Raw genomic sequence first — 23,154 nt, 5'->3', positions numbered from 1 at the left:
GAGTTATGTATTTTACATTCCAGCCATGACTTTATATTGTCTGGTATGTGCTCTTGTGTAAATCCCAAGTTGTAAAATGCTGCACAACAGGAAGACACAGGGGTAACTAACACACGCACTTTGTGTCTGATTTGTTTTCAAAGGAACTGCTCCAGGCTTTTTCTATTCATCATGTAAATGTTGACTATCCATGCACTTTAGAGCTGCATGTTGTTTTTACCCATTAGGGGGAGGCATTGTGCAAGCTATTTCCCTTTCTGTCCTGTATCCTTTGTGAGTGCAGCTGTGCTGCTTGACCCCTCCATCCATCTCCTCCTCTCTGCCTTACTCCATCCTCTATTGAGCTGTTTATTAGCTTTCCAAATGAGCACAGTGAGGCAGCAGAAGCCAGTGAAGTGGTTTGATTTGAGTCCTCATTCAGGACAATGCAGAGATGGATTTGTGCGCAAAACCTGACTCCTTTGGCTGGTTTACATCCTGAGCTCCTGTGCAGCTCTTGCTCCAAAAATATGTTTTTATTCGCTCCAGTGGTCCAGAACCTAAGAGGACCAAACAGTGACAGCTGTGACCAGTTGAGACTATCCACTGTAAGATGTTGTTGATAAGCCTGATTCAGTTGGGGAACAACCAGCACTGAAACATGTTCTGTGTGTCATCATATCACCAGTTACTATCTCATTATGTCCCCTGCTTGTTCTCTCCATGTGTTTTAATGAGAGTCTAATGAATGTTTCTGCTGCAACTGGCCTACATACACAGTTTGCCTTGCATGCTTAATCACTCACAGGAAATTAATATTCACCAGTTCACTGTTTTCAGTGACTTAGACTAGGCAAACAATAATGCACCCAAACACAGATAAAGCCTCACCTTTATACAGACGTTGACATAAAAACAATATGAGATAATTTTACGTGATATTTTAGATGGAAAAAATCTATATCCATGCTTCAGTATAGATTAGTATCTAATACAAAAATCATAATAGCATTGAATGATGTACAGCAGGTGGAGAGGGATATACAGTTATATACAGTACCAACACTAAATGCAGATTTTCTGCATATGTACATAATGTTCGCAGTTGTGAGAAAAGAAGATTACAACAGTAATATCAGAGTCTCCTCTTGAGCTTGCATCACAACATGGGATCCACTTATGTCAGCTGCCTGTTCTCTCCTCAGTTTGCTTTGAAGAGTTACACACCAGTGTATATTTGGACTCAAAAAGAGCAAACTCTGAGCCGTTTTACATGTGTCATTACTTTAATAACCCGTCTCCCTTTCTTTGCTCTGACCCTGCAGAGTGATTCATAGACGCAGACAGTGCAAAGCTAAAATAGCAGCATTCACTCAGTCACCCACTCTGGAGATTATCTGGCTGTTGCCCTGCAGGACAAGGCAGAAGTAGAGTGGACACAAACACACACACACACACACACACACACACACACACACACACACACACATACATACGCACGTTCTTTCTCAGCTGATATAGCATAATGTGTGAATTATCTTTTAAGAATATTTATCTGTCTATTAGGGATGAAGTTAGGGATGCAGTGGTTCTATTTACTGCAAATTGGCAGTTTGGTAAAGTCCAGATGCGTTTACGCCTGCAGATTAATCTGCAGACCTACTGTGCTGTGCGGTGATGTAATCAGTGATGCATTACTCTGTTTTTGACCCTCTTAATGTGGACTTTTGTGTGTCAAATTTGCCTTTTCCTTCTTTGCTTTTAATCTATTTATATTCTGCGTCAACGTCCTACTTTTAGTTATGCATTGTTCTATTCTGGTAACATACACAGCAGGCAAGGGATCCACTCACACAAAGCCATAAAACATAGTCACAGAGACTGTCTCAGTATTTGCAGAGACTAAGTGCTGCAGATGTTTAGTAAAAGGGGGGAGAAACAAATGGTTATCATTTATATCTGGAGAGGATTTTCTTCACAGGTGCTTGTGTAAAGAACTATGGACAGTTTGTTTTCAGGTTGCGTTTAATAAAAGAGTCATCTGGGGTGTTATTTCCCTGTTTGCTGTGTCATGTGCAGGACACAGATAGCCTGAGAGAGATGGAGTCATGAAGTGAGGACAGAGTGCTGCGTGAAATAAAAGGGACAGAGGGATGGAGGAACGTGTTCATGTTAGAGGGGGAGAAAGGAAGGAAGGAAGAAGAGGGCTTACTTTGAGGGACAGATGTGGGTTCAGCACAGTAACTGAACAGGCAGAGTGAAGTGACTATGATAAAAAGACGGTGAACTCCAATGAGTCATAGCAACCACTGCATCAAATAAAGCTTGCTTTTCTTTCTGTCTTTCTTTCATCTCTTTGTTCATCAAAAATTATAGTGGCAGCTATACATCAGATCTTGAGATCAGATCCCAGAACTGTTTTCAGGGGCACCAGTTCATAAAAAAGAAAATGGCAAAACTCTTTGATCAGATAACCATTATATAATGTGCCCATTATGACCTCAGAAAAAAACTCATGGCTTCCATTAGTCTTATTAATCTCATTAATTAGGTATTTAAGATGCCACTTCATATTTAGCTTGACAAATAAACCTTATTTCTAGTATTATACAGGGACAAACTTGTAGAGTTGTTTCCTCTAGTGTGAGTGTTTAGTTCAGTGTTATAAACAGGAAGTGGTGTGTTTAACAATAAAGATTTATATTTCTAATGTTAGACTTCAGTTACATCTGAAGCTTGGTTAGCCTCTCTCGTAAGGTATTTAACCCCTTTTATTTTCCTCCATGTTTTTTTTACCCTGTGGTCTCAATTGTGTAACATATGAATGTATTATATGTAGCACAAGATATAAACACAAATAAATAACCAATATGAATACAAACTGGCAAATACTGATATAATAATGTATAATAATGATACAGAACCAGTATCAATCTCTGTTTAGTCTGCCTCAACAGGATGCAGGGGATGCTGCTGCAGTCAAGAGTACAAAAGCAAACAGGAAGTCAGTGCTACGTTGTCTGGAAATTTCAGAGAATTTCACTGCTTTATGGTTTTCACCGTGAAGTCTTCTGCTGGTGTTTGTCTTCTGACAGTCAGCTGAGTCCTCATTTGCATTTATGCATGTTTTGTTCCTCATTACATTGAAGCTTTCAGCTTTAAGAAGTTAAACTCACTCACTAGTATCTTGTTTTACTTTATATTTGTTATGACTGTTATTGCTGATGTGGACTTACTGCATTGACTGATATACATCCAGTCTATGCTGAACCATATATCTTATATAGTGGTGCTTTTCTGTGGAAGGAGGGCCCTGCCACATTAAATGTCTTTAGATAAACACTCTCAACTTCACCCTCTCTCTCTCTGTAACACACACACACACACACAAAACACTATCGAGCCGCAGTAGTCTTAGATTGATCACTCTATCAGCTGGCTGTGCTCCAGCATACTCTCTTTTCTATTATCCGATGACTGCAGCACTGTGGTAGGAACAGAGTGTGCATATCTGTGTTTGTGAACTGTCTGCATGCGTGTATGTGTACGAGCACATGTGCTATATATGTGCCTCTAGAACAATATAATGTCTCGATGTCCCCCTTGGCTAACGCAGTTTAATATCACCATGCTTAGTGTCTTATAAAAGCTGCAGATTTGGCCGACTACATAAAAACTGTTGCTTGCTATTCACTCATTACTGGGTTACAGTATCTCAAATCTGGTGCTTGAATACAGTACATTATTGCCAAATCCTGTATTGGATAACTTTTGTAGATTTTGGGTAAACTGTTACAATAGTGTAGAGGAAGTAGAAAAGAGGCTACAGTGCTCACATGCTTATCTTCATGTCGACTCATTATTCCTCTAAACTCTGATTATATAACACAGCATGCAGTGATTTTGTCAGATGCCTTTATACAATTGTATTAAAGGCCTCCTTATAATGCTCTGGGGATAGTTCAGGCTGCCAATGTGCCAGAAGTTTGTTAGTCAAAAAGTCCTGCTTTTACAATGCACCATCTGTTGTCATTTTCTGTTTTTGGATACATCCATTGTGCTCACATTTTGCATGGCATTTACATGTCAGTTGACAATTGAACTGTAGCACATGTAGTATCTTACTTATGTAATATAATCCAGGTATAGGTCAGAGGGTGGTAAGAAGTGGCTGTTGCCAACTGAGGTGTTACAGGCACCACCCACCAAGTTCACTAGTTATGACACGACAAGCAACAAACCTGAGGATAAAGCTGATGTTTTTCTCTTCAGCTTTGGTCATGACGGTTTGCAAAGCAGATGTCATTGTTTGCCAGACTTCACTAATATGCAAATATGTTGAATATTTAAATTCCTGTGTGTATGCTGAATGCCTTGATTATATGCCTCACATTCAGCTACCTCAAAATGGCACTGACCTTATCTCGGCCGTGTTCCTTCTGCACTGAACAGTGAGATACTGTATAGGGAAACTAATCCTCACAGTACTAGCACATTGCTTGAACCATTGAGCTGCAGAGAAATACTTTTTTTCCTGCTCTCTTAAATCTTCCAACTCTTCCTGAACTCCAATTGGCCATATGGAGTTTTCCCTGCGGGCCGATGGTGAGAGTAAAAGCTCCGGTATGAAAAGTTGGCTGGGAAGTATGAACCCTAAGTTTGTTAGATGCATTTTGTACTTTGGTATCAACTATAACTTTTTTTGTTTGATGTGTAGGCTGGTGCTTTTGCTTGAAAGATGGTAAAATATTGTTGCACATCCAATGATTTCCTCTCTGTATGTTTCTGTTGTATAAACTGCATGGTCAGCTATTCAGTGCATTTTTATAAATCACATTCTACTGTGAAGCATTATGATTAGAAAATGCTACATTATACAGAGACAGCTAATGACACAATCTTTCTTGCATGTTATGTAAGACTTGAATGTCTCAGTTGTTCGCTGTTGACAGGTAATTCAGCTGAGGCTATACAAGGTGAAATAATAGGAACTATAAAAGCCTCTCTCCGTCCGTTCTGTAATGAGAGTGGAGTGTTGTCACTTCAGTGCATCCGCACAACAGCTCCAATACTATACACTCTCTCTAGTTTGCTGATACAGAGCATGTGTCCACCCACTTGCAGACATGCACCTGACGTGCAAACATACTCAGCAACCTATCATAAAATCTACTGTCAGCTAGTTAAATAATGAAATATATTCAATTGCAGCGGTGTTTGAGACCCTGCTGCTAGGCCCTAAAAAGGATAGTTTGTTGTCCTGATGTTATGCAACTCCATACTTTTCATCCTCATTTGTGCTGCTGCCATTGACTCAGTAATAAAAGCAAAAAGACCATACTGTAAGCAAAGAGAAAGAGTGACTTGACATTACCCTTCAAACATGAATTCACCACCAGTCTTGTACATGGCTCATGCACATTACTGCACTTGCACAACACTCAAACATGAAGTTTGCACAGCTATTGCTATTAGGACATTGCCTTGACTTCCAACAGCATGCGAAGCCTAACCCAAACCTTAACCATAACCATAACCATTGCAAATCACACCCAACCTTAATGTGACCTCAACTTATACAGTACCCCAACCTTAACCAAGACTAAAGAGGTAACAGAAATATGCACACACACACACACACACAAACACACACAGCACACACACATACACATGTACAAAGGTCAGTTTTGGGGTCATTGCATAGACACTTATTCATTTCCTAGAGGCTTCACCTAACCCTAACCATTACCACAACTTGACTAACTTTAACCTTTACCCTAACCTTAACCAGTCACCAAACAATTGTGATTGGGTACACGGCTTTTGTCTCCAACTGGACAAGCTGCCCCCAGTTACTGGTCATTAGTCTGAAATGTGTCCTCTAAAGTCCCCCCTAACAGAAACACACACACACACACACACACACACACACACACACACACACACACACACAACACACACAACTGCAGCATATCATTTTCCTGTTGCTAAGACCCAACAACAATTACATTTTGTTTGTTTATATAATGTATAATGTACCTTGCACAGGTGTTTGTGTTTCCTGATAGGAAACAAACTCTTTTTACAAAGAAGTTCAAATAAATGCTGCATTTTCTTGATTACAGATTTAGCCCTTATGTTACTATAATTCTACTGTGCATCTGTGAGAATAATTATAGCAATTCACTGAAAGAAACTTGACTCTTGCCTTTGAATGAGGCCTTTGAGACTGAAATTGTCAAATGAAATACTGTTTGTTCACCAGGTTACCTTTGTTTTTATCCAATGCTGTTGGAAAAGATTTGTTGAGGGTCAACCCACAAATGAAGCTGGTAGACACTGTAGGTGGTCATAGATATTAGTCACTCCTCTGTTTTTATAACACCTTTACCAAGAAGGTTAACCATGATGAGTATGAGTTTGCCTTGATTGCTCTTCATGTGTCTGAAGGTCTTATCATATTTATGTGAAATAAATAAATAAAATGTGAAATACTGCTAATTCTTTTATGCCTCAACAAAACGACCCCACAGAGTCGTTTCATCATCAGCAACACTCTCTCTGCATGCAACATCTCTTAAAATCTCTTCCTCTAACATACACAAACACTCCTCAAAGCACACAAGGATGTTTACAGCTCAGTTTTGGGCGGTTGCTCTGTGTTTCCCTTCTAATCTCATTGTGTCTATGCTGGCCTCTGATCTTTGGCATTTTCGACATTCCAGACATTTGCTGGTCTCTCATTTAGCCGGCAGCACCCCAGCAGCACTAAACTAAACAGACTGCAAGCAGCCTCAGCTTTTATTTCTCTGTCTGTCTCTGTCTGTCTCCTCAGTCAGAAAGAGAATTCTTGTTTAAACCTCCTCTTAATGCCAGTGTAATAGCTTTTCCAAAAAGACACTTTAATCAACACGTTCCATTACGTGCTATGGGATCACTGCAGAAAGTGATAAACAGTCATGCGGTGAGCACAATGACATGTCACACTGGAGATTTTGCTTGAACCAAAGGCGTGCTGTGTCACAACCACAGAGAGAAAAGTTTTCTCTAAGACGATATTAATCTGAAAGTGAGAACCAGTGGGTGGAGTTTTGATGGCTGAGGGGACAACAAATAGTTGAATATCACTTTTAATGGGTCACTACTACACAAATTAACAGGAAGGAGTGATGAGCAATGAAATGCTCATGTAATGTCAGACACTTTCCATAGAGAAAGGTTATGTTTCTTTCCTGTCTGGCTGGTTAAAGGTGAAAGGCGATGATGTGGTTGAGAAGACAGGATGTTAGAAGGTCATACAATGGTTCTATCATTTTTGTGATCTCTACCCACGTCTGCTTTTATGTTTTCTGTCACTTTCTTTCACATTCTTTTACATCAGTCATTTTTTTTTTTTTTTTTTTTTTTTTTTTTTACTGTTTTTCCAAGTTAGAAAACTGATGTGCCTTCTTAGTTAGAGTTAATTTAATATAAATATTCTCAAAGTAAGAAAACAATGACAAGATGGATTTGATGTAGTGTAATAATCAGACCGGGAACTATTTTGTTTCATGTTAGTATTATTATGTATATTTTTAAATGCTGGAATTGTGAAACTTTGGCAGAGATTCAGGGGTCTGGGATCAGACTTGACTTTAAAGCTGCACTAATCAATATATCTGTATGAATGGAATAGGGATGGAGCCACAGAGAATTATCACCCAACTCTACAATTCTCTTCATCTTTATTTGAGGGTCTTTCAGGTCATTGTTTTGATTTTATAGCCCTAAAGTTTACTGTTTTGGCTGGCTCTAATCAACCTTTTCTACTCAAGTTACTGCAGGCGGCTGGATTCAGCTAAAAAGGGAAACTCTTGGTCCACAAACAGCAGACATACAAAGTTAGCAGCTACCTAAAGAACATCCATCAATCCATTCATTATCTCTGCTGCTCAAGGGTTGCAGGGGGGCATCCAAGCTGACACTGGGCGAAAGGCGGGGTACACCCTGTACAGATCGCCGGTCCATCACAGGGCCAATGGACATAGTGGAGCATTTTGCTACTAACTAGCAAATATTTCCCTCAGGAGTTGGTGGAGACCAAAGCATGACTAAAAGCAGAGTGAATGTTGGTCTTTATATTACACTCTAATTTTAGTGTTCAAATGACAAAAATGACAAAAACATATTCCTGTAACCCAAAGTTTTAGTACACATCCATTAACTGTAACAAAGATCATCTCATGAGACACCGTGTGACAAATAGTCTGACTATTTTATCTGGTGATCAGTTCTGGATAGGTCAAAGATCAGTCCTTGGGACAGTTCTTCTACAGCAATATTTGAATGACACATTTTTTATAGTAATAGATTTGAGACAACAGACACACTGACTAACACAAACACACACATGCGCCAAACAGTTCAAACAGTTGCTAAATCCGACCACAAGCGTGTCACGCAGGGCATGGTTTGACTTCCTCTGTGCTGGAGCCAGCAAATATACTGCTGTAAATCATGGTGCTCTTGTTTTTACTCATTTTGCTCTTTCTTTTTTCTTTTCTTTTTTAATTTTCTTAAATTATAATTTGCTTATTTCACTGAGTACTTGCAGTATGGCATAAGTGTATTTTATGAAAGAGAAAGTGAGAATGATTGCAGAAGAAATAAATGACAGAAAAAGAGAGTGAGCAATACAAAAAAGGGGGGCACTTGGGGCAAAACAACCTAGCACTTATTTACAAGAATTAGCTACTGTGATGTGAAATATATGCGTGTGAGAGACTCAGACTGAGAGAATGAAAGACAGAGAGAAAAAAGAGACAGAGAGAAAGATAAGGTGGAGGAGGGAGAGGAAGAGAGGGAGGGGAAAGAAAGGGCTGGTGTTTCCTTGCCTCTCCCTTTTGCAGTCTAATCAAGGTAATGACGCAGGCACATGTAATGATACCACACACATATGCAGACACAACCACTCTCACACACAAACACTGTCAAACATGCACAGTGCAATGCAATTGCCCCAAAACCATCACCCAGGATTTCACAAAACCGCCCACGGCTGCTCGACTGCATCACTCTCTCCTCTGCTTTCTCCTTCCCTCTGGCCAAGTTCCCTCACATCTCTTTTTCTCTGTCTCATTCTTTCTCTCTCTGCCCCTCTCTCCTTTCTTTCCTTCTTTTTTTCTCTCAATCCACTGCTCCTTTTATTCACTCCTTTTTTCCCTCCATCACTGCGTTCATTTATTTTTTATCAGCTCAGCCCTTTATAAAACCACTTCCGGTAAATGGATTTTGTGTGTGTGTGTGTGTGTGTGTGTGATTTATCCAGGTTCCTTTTGATCCATACTAAAATACTAAAAGATGAGATGTGTTTTTTGCAGATGAACAGTAATCTGTTTCTTAATTGCCAACATGCCTTCATGCACGTGTGAGAAGGCTTGTACACCCCAACCAGTCTTTCACACTACATCTTTGACCCTTGGCCATTAGCAAAATACTGATTCTGTACTTAATAAATTTGCTGGCAATTGACTGCTCACTGAAGCCCCTGCTCCAAACTGTGATTACCTAATTGTAGCTAAAGCAACTGTATCTTGTTGTGGCAGGGCTTTGTAGCTTTTGATTTGTCCACATGCTAAGGCGTGTGAGCTCTAGTGATATTCAACTTTCCTCTCCAAGACTGAAGACATAAGAGAATAAAATAAAGTCAAAAACAGTGTGTAAATCTGTTCTAATTTCAGATGCAAGCATTAGCAAGGCACTAATCCATTTTATAACCCACAGGAGTAACAAAACTCACTGTTATTTCACTCCAAGAAGGAGCATTTCATTTGCTAACTACACTTTGTAGGGCTGCAGGTCACATAAGAAAAAACTTGTTCATGATAGTACATGCAGTGTGTGATTTATCTCCACTGTGCAGAAGCTGCATGGTCATGGATGTTAGCCAACTAAGAGTTCAGTGGTCGTGCTCTTTAGTTTACACTCCCAAAGCCCCAACCAAACATCTTATCCAGATAGTGTTATGTTCACCAAACACATTATTTATTTCAAATCTGACCTAGCTAAACAGCCAACCAATGTTACACAACAATAAAATATGGACAAAAATCGTTATTGAAATGAGTCAGGTTGAAAGATTAAAAGGTCAGCAGGAGACAGTATATTTGACAAACTCACAGAGCTAATGTTAGCTTACATTAACTAGTTACCGGTGATAAAATCTGATAAACAGTCATAATTTCACCTGAAAAAATGGAAGATGCCAGTCAGACTGCGTTGATCTTCCACTGTCTAAAATCGAGAATGTCATTTTTTAAAAATACTTAAGGTAATTCTGGTAATTCTGCTCCTGTTATCATCAAAAACTGCATATCTGCTGTGTGAGAACGGAACGCTTGGTGACAGTAACAGTAATGGGGGGTGGGGGGTTAGATGAATTGTCAGCAGTTAAAGAAAGAAATTATCACAGTTTCATGGATCATGTTGTCTCTGTCTAACATCCTGTGTGGCGATGAAAGGATTTAAGATGTGAAGATATTAATCATTTGTCCCCTGTAAATGTAAACATCAATCGGCTTTACATCTCATCAGATAAGGTGTTTCCACAAATGTATGTTGACATACAGGGTTTGGGCTGATTTGTATACTTATCTGTGTTGTATGAGTTGGCTGATGCTGGTGAGATTACTAGTGTTTGACTGAGACATGGAAAAACAAAAGCATCTAAAAGTGGAACATTTTGAGGTGACAGAGGTGGCAATAGACCAGGCAGCATCTTTTCTCACAGTACAGAGTACTGTTTATGCTGGGGATGTGTAATGGCAAAGATGCGTGGAGGCTTTTATCAGTGTGTGTGTGTGTGTGTGTTTATAATGTTGTGTAACTACACAGTGTGTCCTCTTGCTAATTTGGGTGTGTTGCGGTTGAGTAGGTTTTGTGCTGTGTCTCAACTTATTGCTCATAACATTTACTGTTTCCCAGCTGTGTAGATGAGGAAAACACACAATTACATCTATTGGTACGACGTTTTTTATTACAAACCCTTGTCTTGAGCTATCTATTGTGGTGACCCTCATGAGACATTCACATAACCCTAAAGGGAACCTGCATATATATCACAGTTCATAACAAATTTCCCTGTGTGTAATGACAGCTGCTATAAAAATGGTACTCACCCCCTGTGCTCAGTGCTGTTCATGGCCTTTAGATAAAAGTGGTTAGATTTGTATAAATGGTATAATTCTGAATCTAAGGAAACAGTAAAAACAGGGTACATGTTTCTGCAATATCTAGTAGGGGAGTTACCTTTATAGATATATATATATAAATATATATAATAGTATATATACTATTTAGTCTGACCGCAGCCTTTCTTCAGCTATAGTCTGTATAGGTAGGATTTTATTTTCCCTATTATCTAACATCATTCGACGCTGGTGCTGCATTAGTTAGCATTCTGAGAATAGAGTCTAAAAAAATATATATTTATCTGGTAAAGTCTTTACAGGGGGAGTTTGCTTGGTTTGATAGCCCAGTTGTCATCACATGGAATTGGAAAGTTGAGTCACACAGTAACAGGTGGTTGGGTAAATTGTTATAATTTTAATTCACTTCACAATCTGCATCTGCATTCTTTAATAATTATATTTTTTAATTATAATGATAACTTGACAACATAATTACCTGTCTTTGCTTTAGAAAAGATTAGACTGATGTGAATTCCCTTCAAACAGTCTGCATTGAAGTGAAATGAGAAAAAGAAGCATATATATATTCACCTTGGCCCACAATCTGAACCCACTATTAAATAATAACAGTCAGCGCTGGCCTACTGTACTGCTGCTTACTTGTTACTCCGTGGCTGTAATCTCTTGTCTTTATTTCTAACAGTACGCTCTAACGGGGCGAGACCCAGTAGATTATGTATTTGCGTATGATCCTCAGTAATCACACAGAGGATGCCTTTGTTTTCTCCCTAAATCCCTTTATATAACATTAATGTATTAGTCCAAGTTTCTCTCTCTCTCTCGCTCTCTCTTGCTCTCTCTCTTTCTATTTCTGTTATCACACTGTAAACTAGTTTCTACCTGTCAAAAGGTTTTATTGGCCTGCTGACTGTTCTGTGCTGCACTCCATGGAATGAATTCAAAGCCTAATCTGCTGCCTCGATAAGATCAGAAATCCACAAATCAGCCGCAGTAATGTTATATTGTTGCACATATTGTAATTCCAGAGGAATGTTTGGACACTTATGTTGTAAAATAGTGTGAACAAGCAGGGGATTTCCAACTTAATATCCTCTCTTAAAGGAAATACAGATTAGGATATTCAGTGAAAAGGGAATTTATGACTTGAGGAATGTTAGATATATAACTTCACAGAGATTTTGTTCAGCGTTGCTCAAGAACAATGATACATGAGGTTTTCAGATGTGAATAGTTAATGCTGATTTAATCTTAAAATGCAATTTAGATCATCCTGTTCTGCAGAAAGTGTGTTTAGCTTGTGTTTGTGTTCCCAAATTATTCTTGTTATAAACAAGACTTGGTTCTAAGGGCACAAATACAGATTTAATAATTCCATGTGAAAGCTTTCATTTTTTCAGTTATGTTTTAAGCAGTGAAATCTGCAGTTTTGGAGAACTGACTGATAACAACAACAGTGGATTTTAATTGTCCATTTCAATGTGGACCAACAGAGGGAGTCAAATCAAGAACAAGGGTGCAGGCACGGAGCAGGCCTCTGATGGTTTTATAGTAAAATGGGAGACTGAGGATCTTTCTTACTCTGCCAAACTATATAATGGAGCTTATTATAAAACTTCAAAGTATACTGCCACCTAGAAATAAACATTTTATGTGTTATAGTCAGTAATTTGCTTATATTGTATTGTTGGAAAACTGGGGAAACCCAAAAGTGACTAAAAAATCTGAAAAGATCCATTCTACCACCGTGTATTTAGATTTGTTGCCAAAATGAATTATTGATCTACTCCAACAGAACAAAAAGCGTGTGGCTTTCAAATGCAATCCATCTAATTAGCATGATCAAAGACAAGGATGCACAACAAACATTTACGGCTCATAAGAGGAAGAGATATGTGCCTGAGTAAGTTTGTACCATGTATGCAGCATGGCACAAAAAGCCACTAGAATGATAAATAGGCAACATGCTAATTATGCAACAGCACTGCATTGTTCTTAATATATGAAGAAGCACTACTTCAGATACATGATGCATGATGCACAAGATGAACTCTCACCCTCAAAGAAGTGAGGCTATACATACGCACATTGAACACACCAGACATGGACGTGAGTGGGTGTCTGCATTTAAGAAATCCGTAACCCTAAGAAGTGTGCCAGAGAGCGCGAGAGAGAGAACAACAGCAGAGATTAACTGAGTGAAAAGAAGCTTCTCCCCCCTCCCTCTCTCTCTCCACACACACACACACACAGCCCTGAGCCCTGACCTTTGAAGGAAGGCGACAGATGGGTCTTTTTCTTTGGCCAGGTCCCTGCTGACAGCTGTCCAGGATCTAGGGAGGTGAGGTGGGGTGTGCGTATCTGTTAGAGGTTGGTGGGGTGGGGTGGGTGTGGGGGAGTGAGGGGGGTGGGTGCAGGGAGACGGTCAAAGGTCAAACATTCCCTGGAAGAAAGAATTGAAGCACACGCAAATTTATTTGGATGTGTACAAAGCACACGCGTGCAAGCGGGCGGGAGCTCACGCCTAATCTCACATTCATGTAGACACATACATATTCATAAATGTTTCTGTCTGCCTCTGTCTGTCCATCTGCCTGCTTCCTTGACCCATCATCATCTCCCTCTCTCTTGATCTCTAATCAGGCTATTGTTTTGTCCTAAATTTGTCTGCCCCACCCCACCACCCCACCCCAGAGAGAGCAGGATATATCCTAAACAATGAAACACTGCTGATTATCACATTTAAACCCTGTAACTCCAATCATGTGTGTTGTGTTTCTGGTGCTGTAATTGAGGATGCACACTGCTTCCCCACCATGTGCAGGGGTTTCCCTTCCCCTCTGGACATGTCTGTACATGTATGGGAGAGAGGGAGAGGGAACGGGAAAGAGGGAGAGCGAGAGAGTGTGAGATCGAAGATAGAAGAATGGAACTCCTTTTAGCATCGGACCGTATCCAAACTGATATTGAGTAAACTCGTTTTCAGGCCCTTCTCTGCTTTGCTGTCGATAACAGTTTTCACACTTGATTTTTTTAAGTTTTATGTTTAACTCTGTTCAGTCAGACAGTGACTTGATACAAATTAAAAAGTAAAGTCTCACAGTTATGGGATTCATACAATTTTTCTAGAATACTTTGGCAATATATCTTATTGTTTGTTTCACATAACTCAGTTTAGTAACTTATTACCAGAGCTGAGGTTTAATCCATTGGCGTAGCTTAATAATCAGATTGAATTGCCATTTTGTTTTCACTGAAAGCAATCAGTCACGTGGGCAAGGATTCAGAGGTCCAGAACAAAAACAAAAACAACAGGATTTCTGCTTATTTCCCAAAAAAGAAAATTAGCTATTGTGTACACACTAAACTCAGCATACAAGTTAAGTGGAGAAAAAGGAGACAGGTAGGATTGTGAATCCGAGTAGGGAATTCCTCATTTTTAATACTGTGGTAGAAGTGTTGTGTAGTATTGCTTTGTCAGCTGTCTTGCCAGTGAAAATTAGTAGAATAAATGTATAGAATTAGTAGTTCAACTGTAATGTAGTTGAACTACATGTTCTTGCACCCTCCCTAAAACTGCATACGTTTTACCAAATAATTTTTTGTGAAATCTAAAGCTACCAGCTAATGGAGAACCACAACTAAAATTGCCTGAACTGCAGCTGGCAGCTGGGTTCACACAGCAGCATGTTTTCTACACTGCTTCACAGGAATGAAACTAAAACATGCTTAAATCAAACATGTACATTTTTGTAAAATTCTGTGCCCTCCTTTTTGTTTTCACTTTTCTAAATGCAGATCAGACCACACCACTTCCTGTTTCTGCTTTTGCATTCTGTCTAATTCAAATACACCAAATAGCAAAGTGGGTCAGTGTTTAAGTTTCCATCTGGTGTGGCTATGTAAGCTACTCTCAAACAGGATACATGTGCTACAACTGTCTTACTTTTCTATTTCTTGATAAATGAGGAGTTTACTGTAAAGCTCTACCAATCAGTGTCTTGGATCAAATGATGTGAAAGGTGTAACCTAGTAGTGTTGATGCCACATTAATTATTACTAAATTCTGAAACACTAGAGAGCCTTTTTTGTAACCTTTACCTAATTTTGTGGTTTCATACACTGCAATTCTACTGTATAGTTCAGTATCACTACTACTTTCAGCCTTGTTTTCAGCAGCTGGCGTCTGTTTTCAGCAAAAAAAGTTCTAATTAACCCACTCTGCACTACCCTCACAGCTCCATATGGCAGACAGACAAAGTCAGCAGATAGCTAGTGAATTTGGACATCCACAGCAGCTGAAGTTCCCAATATTATTCCCAGAGACTGGTTCATCTCAATGATGCAACGTGAGTCTCAAGAGAACGTGAGTCTCAGAAAAAAAATAAGCCTGGTTTAAAAAAAAAAAGGTAAATCTCATTCAGATTTTGCTGCAGTGCAGTTACGTCATCATCCGCCAACAGTCTGCACTGGCCAATCAAATGTTCGCACATGTACATTCCAGGTAGAAAGGGATTGTCAAGACAAAGGTCAAAATGACTGTCATAGTAATAACTTTCAAGTGTTGTTAAATCCTGATTCATACTGTAGTAAAATTAACTACAGGGAAGAGTGTTGGTATCTGACAAGCCTCAAAACTTATGGATGTATTACTCAAACCAGACTTCCTGGGTCATACTTTATCTTGTCATTGGTACCTGTTGCAACACGCCCGCACCAGTGCAGCCCTTTTGATTTTTAACACAATGTATGTGCTGTGTGAATACTGTTTTTGCATTAGCCACGGCAGCTTAAGTAAGTCAAGGTGTCTGTTAGCTTGCTAGGGAGTTCTTCTGCTGCGAAAGACAAAAAAGTGCATTGAATACCTTTACACAAACACAGACACATGGACACACTCAGAACTGTTAAAAACACAGGACACTGGAGCTGTACTTGAGAGCGCCTGAGGTAGTTTCAGTGGGGTTATCTTAGTTTAGGAGTTCATGTAATGTCTACAGTACTGTGCATGTGTTTTGTAGGTGTGTGTGTGTTTTTTGGGTGTATGAGAAAGTGTGTCTGTTTACCCACAGAACTGGATCTTAATTCAAGGGCACACTATAAAATGGCAAGGTTACATAAGAATAATAAATAAATAAATAAAAAATGTCAGAAACAGAACCAACAGAGAAGGTCAAACAAGTTTGAAGCTGAAATTCTTTTAACACAAGGTTGATACTTTAACACAGACAAAGGTGAGACTGATAAAAGCTCTAAGACGAGAAAGGAGACGATGACAGCGGCAATACATCAATATTCCTGCTCTGAAAAACAACGACCTCCACATTTCGAATCAGGTTTATGAAGCCTCTGCACTTAATCTGATCTTTATACTCCTTATAAACTTATTCTGTGGATGCAAACATGCTCTGTAGCCACGTTTATTGAAGAGACAAACTATTTACTGAACATGTGTGTTTATTTTTATTGCAGTCGCATTGCTGTCACTTACTACATTTTTTAAAATTATTGATAAATCAGATGAGTGTGGGAAGCCAACTTGTTTTTTGTCTGTTGTGTTTTACTGATGTCTATCAAACGAGCACTACTTATTGATTGGCCTTGATCCTGTGTGAACCCCTTGAGGCATGTCCCAACCTGGAAATTCATATCAGTGCCAGCGTACCAACAGTTGAGCACACAGAGATAAAAGGTGAGAGTTTCACCATTAGTGTGTGCTTTGAAGAATCTGTTAATATTGAAAGCGCAGAAAAGAAAAAAAGTTTCCCCTCTGGAATGCTTTTTATTTAAACAGGTGGTTTCTTATCTGCAGTGTTGAGCAAATTGACTCTTTTAAGTGTGGCTGGTGGGACTGGGATTCTCATAAACACACAACAGAGAGGGAGAATAATCGCACATAAATCTCTGGGCATGGAAGAGGAGAGCAACAGATGGGAAACTAAGACTTCTCTCTAATGGCACAGATGAAAGTGACAATTGATATATCCTACACACACACACACACACACACACACATACACCAAACACTCTGCTACTGCATAGTGCAGCTCTGAAAACTTAATTTCTTTTCACCAGTACATAAGACACACACTTGGACACACTATACACACAACCTTTCAAACTATTTATTGGACCAGTAGCACAAGACATACTTTACCTCTCCAGCAGACGAACAGTTGGCTTTTTAGCCAGCTTGCGGTTTAAACATAGACTCCGCTCTGCCCTCCAATCCATAAAGGCAGAATAAAAACTTAGCTTTTATATTTTCAATTTCCTGGTCTGGCCAGTATAAAATAGTCTCTTTTATTGGTCCTTTTAAACTGAACTGCAAAATGTTAAAGCTTAGTTCAACTTTCAAGCTACTTTTTGGTATGTTGATACATTTTGTGCTATAATCTGCCCATGCTGTTCAAGTTCAGAGCAAGAGTGCTCTTGGATTAATCTGAGAATTAAATTCATTTTTTCTGTCACTGTTGTAGGACAAGGTATAATTTGGAGTGTGTGTTTTTATCCAAACATTAAACTAGCATTGCAGCAGAAAGCAAAAGCACCGCTCTTGGCACAAAAGCAATAGAACTATTTTGCAAACCGCTCAGTGAAAACAGCTGGTTTGGTAGCGCACCAACGCATTCCTCTGCCTCTCCCCCTCTATCTTGTCTTCTCAGGCAGGCACACTAAGAGGACAGGTGTGAGCCTATTGCCTCCACACATGCACACAGCCGGGATTGGGATTTCAATAATGTCATTCAATGGAGCTGAATAGGAGTCAGTAGGGGCCCCGCTCTGTCCTGCGCCTCTGGTTGACAGACGAGCAGCCGTGTCTTTGTGCTGAGCCGAGGGGCCCCGGATCACTCAGCGGAGAGGAGGAGGTGGAGGAGGAGATGGTTGGTGGGTTTATGGGGGTTTTAGCTGCAGCAATCACCGGAGCCTGTAGTCGCTTAGTGAGGACAGGAGGAGGAGGAGGAGGAGGAGGAGGAGGAGCGGTGGCAGTTACGGTTTCTGGGGCTGAAAGAGTGGCAGCCATCGAGGCTTTAAGGTCATGTGTCAAGTCAGTGCTGACTGCTTTGGTCATAGCAGATGGAGTTTTTGTCTGTCTCTGCTTTATCTGAACTTACTGTCTGTTTCTGCCATGGATCCACTTTATTGCTTATACCTCTTTATTTCACTGTTTCTGCGTACACACTGTTAGCCTGTTAAAAGTAAGTTTGTTTGCTGGCATTCATATATGTGATATGCAAATATATGTGTTAATGCATCTGTGTGTGTTTGTGTGTGCAGGGTTGGGGGGGAGGGAGGGGGGCTCTGGTTGATCCCACCTGCTGAGGACCATACAAAGCTTTGCAGTGTCGACTTGCCACAATGCCCCAAAGCTGCTGCTCCTGCTGCTGCCTTACAGCTTGCTCCTTTCAAGGATATTTTTTTTTCAGCCTATCTGCTGTGACCATAATAAACACTTCTCTAAAAGGATCTCTAGACCCAGTCTGCAAGGGGTCATATGAATATTAATGCATGGCACACGCAACTGCTACTGCTGCTTCAGTTGTTCCAATACATCCCCACTTAGAAAGCTTAGTCTGGTTTTCTAAATCCCTCGCAGCTTGAAGAATGGCCATCTATCTAGTTAAAAGGTCAGTCTATTGAAATCACTACAACCCCAGTAGTTGCCAGTGCTTTCTGAGAGAATGTTAAATGAACTAATGTTGCCAAGCATCTATACAGTGCCAACTCCTAGATAGATTTTTTTGTGTACTATATAGTGTATATTGTAAACAGCTTATCATAGCTGTTTTAAAGTAGGAGTTACATGCAGCTAGCTTAAAGCCAAAGCATGATAATAGGCCTGTTAGCCATATCATTGGCAGATAATGCAGAATTTATCTGTTCTGCAGCATGGGAAGGCACACGCACACAACCCCTCTCAACTGCAAATTGGTTTTCAATCCCCTCAGGCTCTGTTGGTAGTTTCTCCATATTATGATTCTTCTATTGTTATGTCTGTCGACTCTGTGCACATGGCATCTGCTCATGTCTACCAGGAATGGGAATCCCTTCTCTGTAGCTTTTTCTGTAGTTTCTTCCTTTTTGGGAGTTTTCCCCTTTTCCAAAGCTGATATTATGCTATAATATATAAAGCTTGCTTTACTGTATTTGCTTCTGGCAGGTAATGATTCGCAGTTCTTCGTGTTAAAATGCCCCATGTATTTAGTTTTATGATGAATTATCATCTAATTGCAATAGCAGAGTGATTAATCATGAGAGACAGACTTTATGTGAATGCGAGACTCTGGGGAATGTTAGCCGAAATTGTGTAATGTATCACACATTAACACGTACATAAGGCCATCTCATCACCAGCTATGTGCCCGACCAACTCCCCAAACCACATTTTTAAATATAATTGGAGTGCAAGAATTCACAGCATCCCTCACAGACTTGGATGAGTCACTGTTCTTGAAGGGAGTGACTGAAAGAAATGAAACACACCAGCCAGAGAGGTCTCGCTACGTAACAGAGTTTGTTTTATTAAAGAGAGGAGATATTTAGACTCCCTGTAAGTGTGATTGTGTCAGAGCTCAGCTCACCAGGAGTAGTTCACCCAAGAACAGCAATGCATTCTGGTTGATATGGAGAACAAGGAAAGCTACTTGACTGGAGTCAGTCATTCTCCTTGTGTATGTGCATATGAAAAAGGATGTACAAAATATATAGGCAGACAGCCCTGAAGCTTTTGAGAGAGAAAGTGAAGGAAGTCAGGTCCCTCAATGGTTCTCTAATGTCTGTATCAACCATGATCTAACTCTTAAAACTATAACAGGAAATATATTTAGACCCTGAGGCTCTGTAAAGCATCAGAGTTGACTGTAAATCGACTGCAGCGTAGCATACAGTATGATTTCTCCCAGATTCTCACTATAATATCATAATAATCATGTTCATGTTTAGTTTTTTGCACTTATTTTCAGAGAGGTACTTCTTTAAGTATGTCATTAATCGTGCAAGCATGAATGAAACAAATGCACTGATCCATTAACCAGAAGGTGATGAAAGCGAGGATGACAGGTGTGGTGGTAACCCTGTTGTGTAGGCAGATCACGTCTGAGCTGTGACATCATTGCGCCGCTCTCTCCCTCTCACCCTCTTTTCTGTCTCCATTCCCCGTCGTCTATTTGGTATTCTGCTGCAGCTTCTGCTCCAGGAGACACCACTCTATTCCCAACTTGGTTTGAAACAAGAACGCGTGAGGGAATGAGAGAGAGAAAAAGAGAGAGAGAGCGGAAGTGCATGAAGGAAAGAAAATTTCGGGGTGGAGAAAAGGACGAAGCAGGAGAGAGAAACTGGGGGGTGATAAAGATGAAGGCAGCAAATTGAAGAAGAGAGGCATACAGAGATGGACAAAGGAGAGAAGAGACAGAGAGACAGGAAGCAAAGCAGAGAGAAACAAAGGGAGGGCTGGATGAGAGAGCGAGCGAGAGAGAGAATTGCACACCCTGGCCTTCAGTTTTTATTCACCATAGAGGTACCTCTGGGATCTGCCTGTCTGTGTCTGAATGCATGGATGGTCGGCTGGCTGCTTGTAAAGGAAGCTATTATATGTCTCCTCTCCTCTCTCTGGTATCTCCCTCTCTCTTCCTCTCACTCGTTGGCACAGCAGACCCTCTGTGCTGAGAGAGCCATGATGCACACTGTCATACTGTCCTACTCCATCATTCATGCTTTCCCTCTCGCTGCCTTCTCCGTCTGAACCACTGTACTATCACTGTAAACCAAATATGAGCTCACAGAAAGACCCCCACAAATATTAAATTAGATTTCACTGACCATGGTGGTAAGAAATGCTGATCTCAGTTCAGCTCAGGGAACAAAAGTGCATAGCATATTTCTTCGATTGCACTCCAAGGGCAGGAAAATGTGCACGCCTTCAGAAAAACAAGGATGCTCTGTGGCCATATCTATTCATTCAGTAATGAGAGGCCACTCTGCCTCAATATCTGCTCATTCAGAAATTTAAGGACACGATTATACCTATTCATTTAGGAGTGGAGAGACACACTGCTGTACTGTTTCCAGTAAAAGAATGCATATCGACAGTCATGATTCATTCTAACCTAATTCTTATCCTGCGTAGATCCGCTCTGACAATAGATGCATGACGTACTTCATCTGGAGCTTGTATTGATTACATGTCAGTTTCTCTCCCAGCCTATTGATCTGGGTGGGGAACCTCACAGCTTTACTAAATTCACATATTTTGGAAATACATATAGCTATAATAATGATATTTTTATACTAAGAATGGATCAGGTTATTATGCAGTTTATTATGGTACTGGACCTTGATGACTTCTGTAAGCACTTTGTTTTGAAACGTAACTGTTTTGTTTCACTCTCGTAGCTCTCAAAATTGTTTTCAGTAGCAGCCGGCAGATAACACCTCCTGGGTGAATCATGACCCTGGCCTCATGCAGGGCGGATGATTTATGGCTGGCTGGTGTGAACTCTTCACAGCTACTCTCACACTTCACAGACAAAGTTAGTGACTGTTTTTTGACTGAGCTGTATGTTTGTTCAGGAGTTGGTGGAGACCAAAAACAGAGCTAAAATGAGCTCAAATAGCTGCCTTACACTCAGGTGGCCAGAAACATACGTAAAGATATGTAAATAAGCAACTGTTTGCTGACAACTTCACCATAACTTTATAATAAGTTGGTATTATGTTACAGCTTTTTACCACTTTCCCCTACAGTAAAATATTATAGATGACATACAATAAGACTTGTCAGTTGTGGGACTCAAAAAAGTTGGAAGACTGGAATCCTGCTGTCACTCTCTGACTTAAAGCTAAAATGAATTTCCCACAGTGAATTTTTTGCAGTCACGAAGTGTGAAGTAAGATTAAGGATTTAAGGTTTAGCTTTGCACTTCATTTGGGTCATAATGCGAGGAATGGTTTGATCAGTCGAGCATAGCTAACAAAGTTGAGGAATATAAAACAATTGGTGATTCATAACGAATTACCCTTTACTAATGCCGTGCCAGGTTTGAGATTAATTAAACATTCCTCAGATGCAATGAACTTCATTGTGCGATGGCTACGCCCCTTTGTTCTCTAAATCTGAAATATTTGCTGAGTTTTTAAACAGATTTGCCCTGTTCTAATATTTTCTGTCAGCTTTCATTTGGGTACCACAAGGACAGTTGTGTTGATGGTGAGATGTTGCTGCAGAGGGCAGAGGATCGGTCATACTGTTTGTTGTGTTTGAACCACATTATAAGGAATGAACATGCAATCTTAAGGGTTCTCTGTAAATAATGTAACAGCCTATATGTTAATCATATATGTAGTGCAGCACTAATACTAAATGTGTTTGACCTCACTATTCATCAGAAGCTAAAACAATAGACGTATAGATCAACATGAGTCATGTGTTTGATCTACATCGAAGCACAAATGTAATATACATTTTCATGAAGACAGTGGTCTATACTGATGTTTAAGCTGATACAAATGATCATTCAGCATCAGCGCATGGTAACGTTTGCGTATGATGCCACGTCAGTTCGGTCGGGATACATTATGTAGAGTCATGCTGCACGCACACTTGCAGCCTACTGACCAAGTTACAGCTGCTATGGCAACTGGATCATAATCCCCTTTCCTTTTGTCTTTGTCTATGAACAAGCTGTGGGTGTGAAAAACTGAAGCAGCAGATGTTCAGATACATTTTCCTAACTTTCATGTCTCCTTTCCACTGACTTTCTGCAGTGTGATATTTTCTTTGTCACGCTCTCCTGCTTGCATACAAAGGTGTTATTTTTGTCTTCTGATTACCTGATTCAGTTTTGTCAGCTCTGTGGCTCTACCTCTTTTCCCCTGTTCTGTTTATGTTTTCATATAAGCAAATCTCTTGGGAGATGCAAAAGCTATTTACACAGAAATCCACCTCAGCTCTAATGTGATATTGTGGTCTTGATGATTCTATTTGTCAAAGAAA

General features: G+C 40.0%; 1 long non-coding RNA gene across 2 annotated transcripts in view; it reads left to right on the top strand.

The window, feature by feature from the left end:
* Positions 1–23,154, top strand: part of LOC108883492 (uncharacterized) — a 63,680-nt gene that overhangs the window by 15,316 nt on the left and 25,210 nt on the right. The window lies entirely within an intron of this gene.

This window comes from Lates calcarifer, linkage group LG4 (genome assembly GCF_001640805.2).
Source record: "Lates calcarifer isolate ASB-BC8 linkage group LG4, TLL_Latcal_v3, whole genome shotgun sequence".
Classification (NCBI taxonomy): Eukaryota; Metazoa; Chordata; class Actinopteri; family Centropomidae; genus Lates; species Lates calcarifer.
Note: the sequence above shows the minus strand (reverse complement) of the source record. Positions and strands in the feature narration are given on the sequence as shown.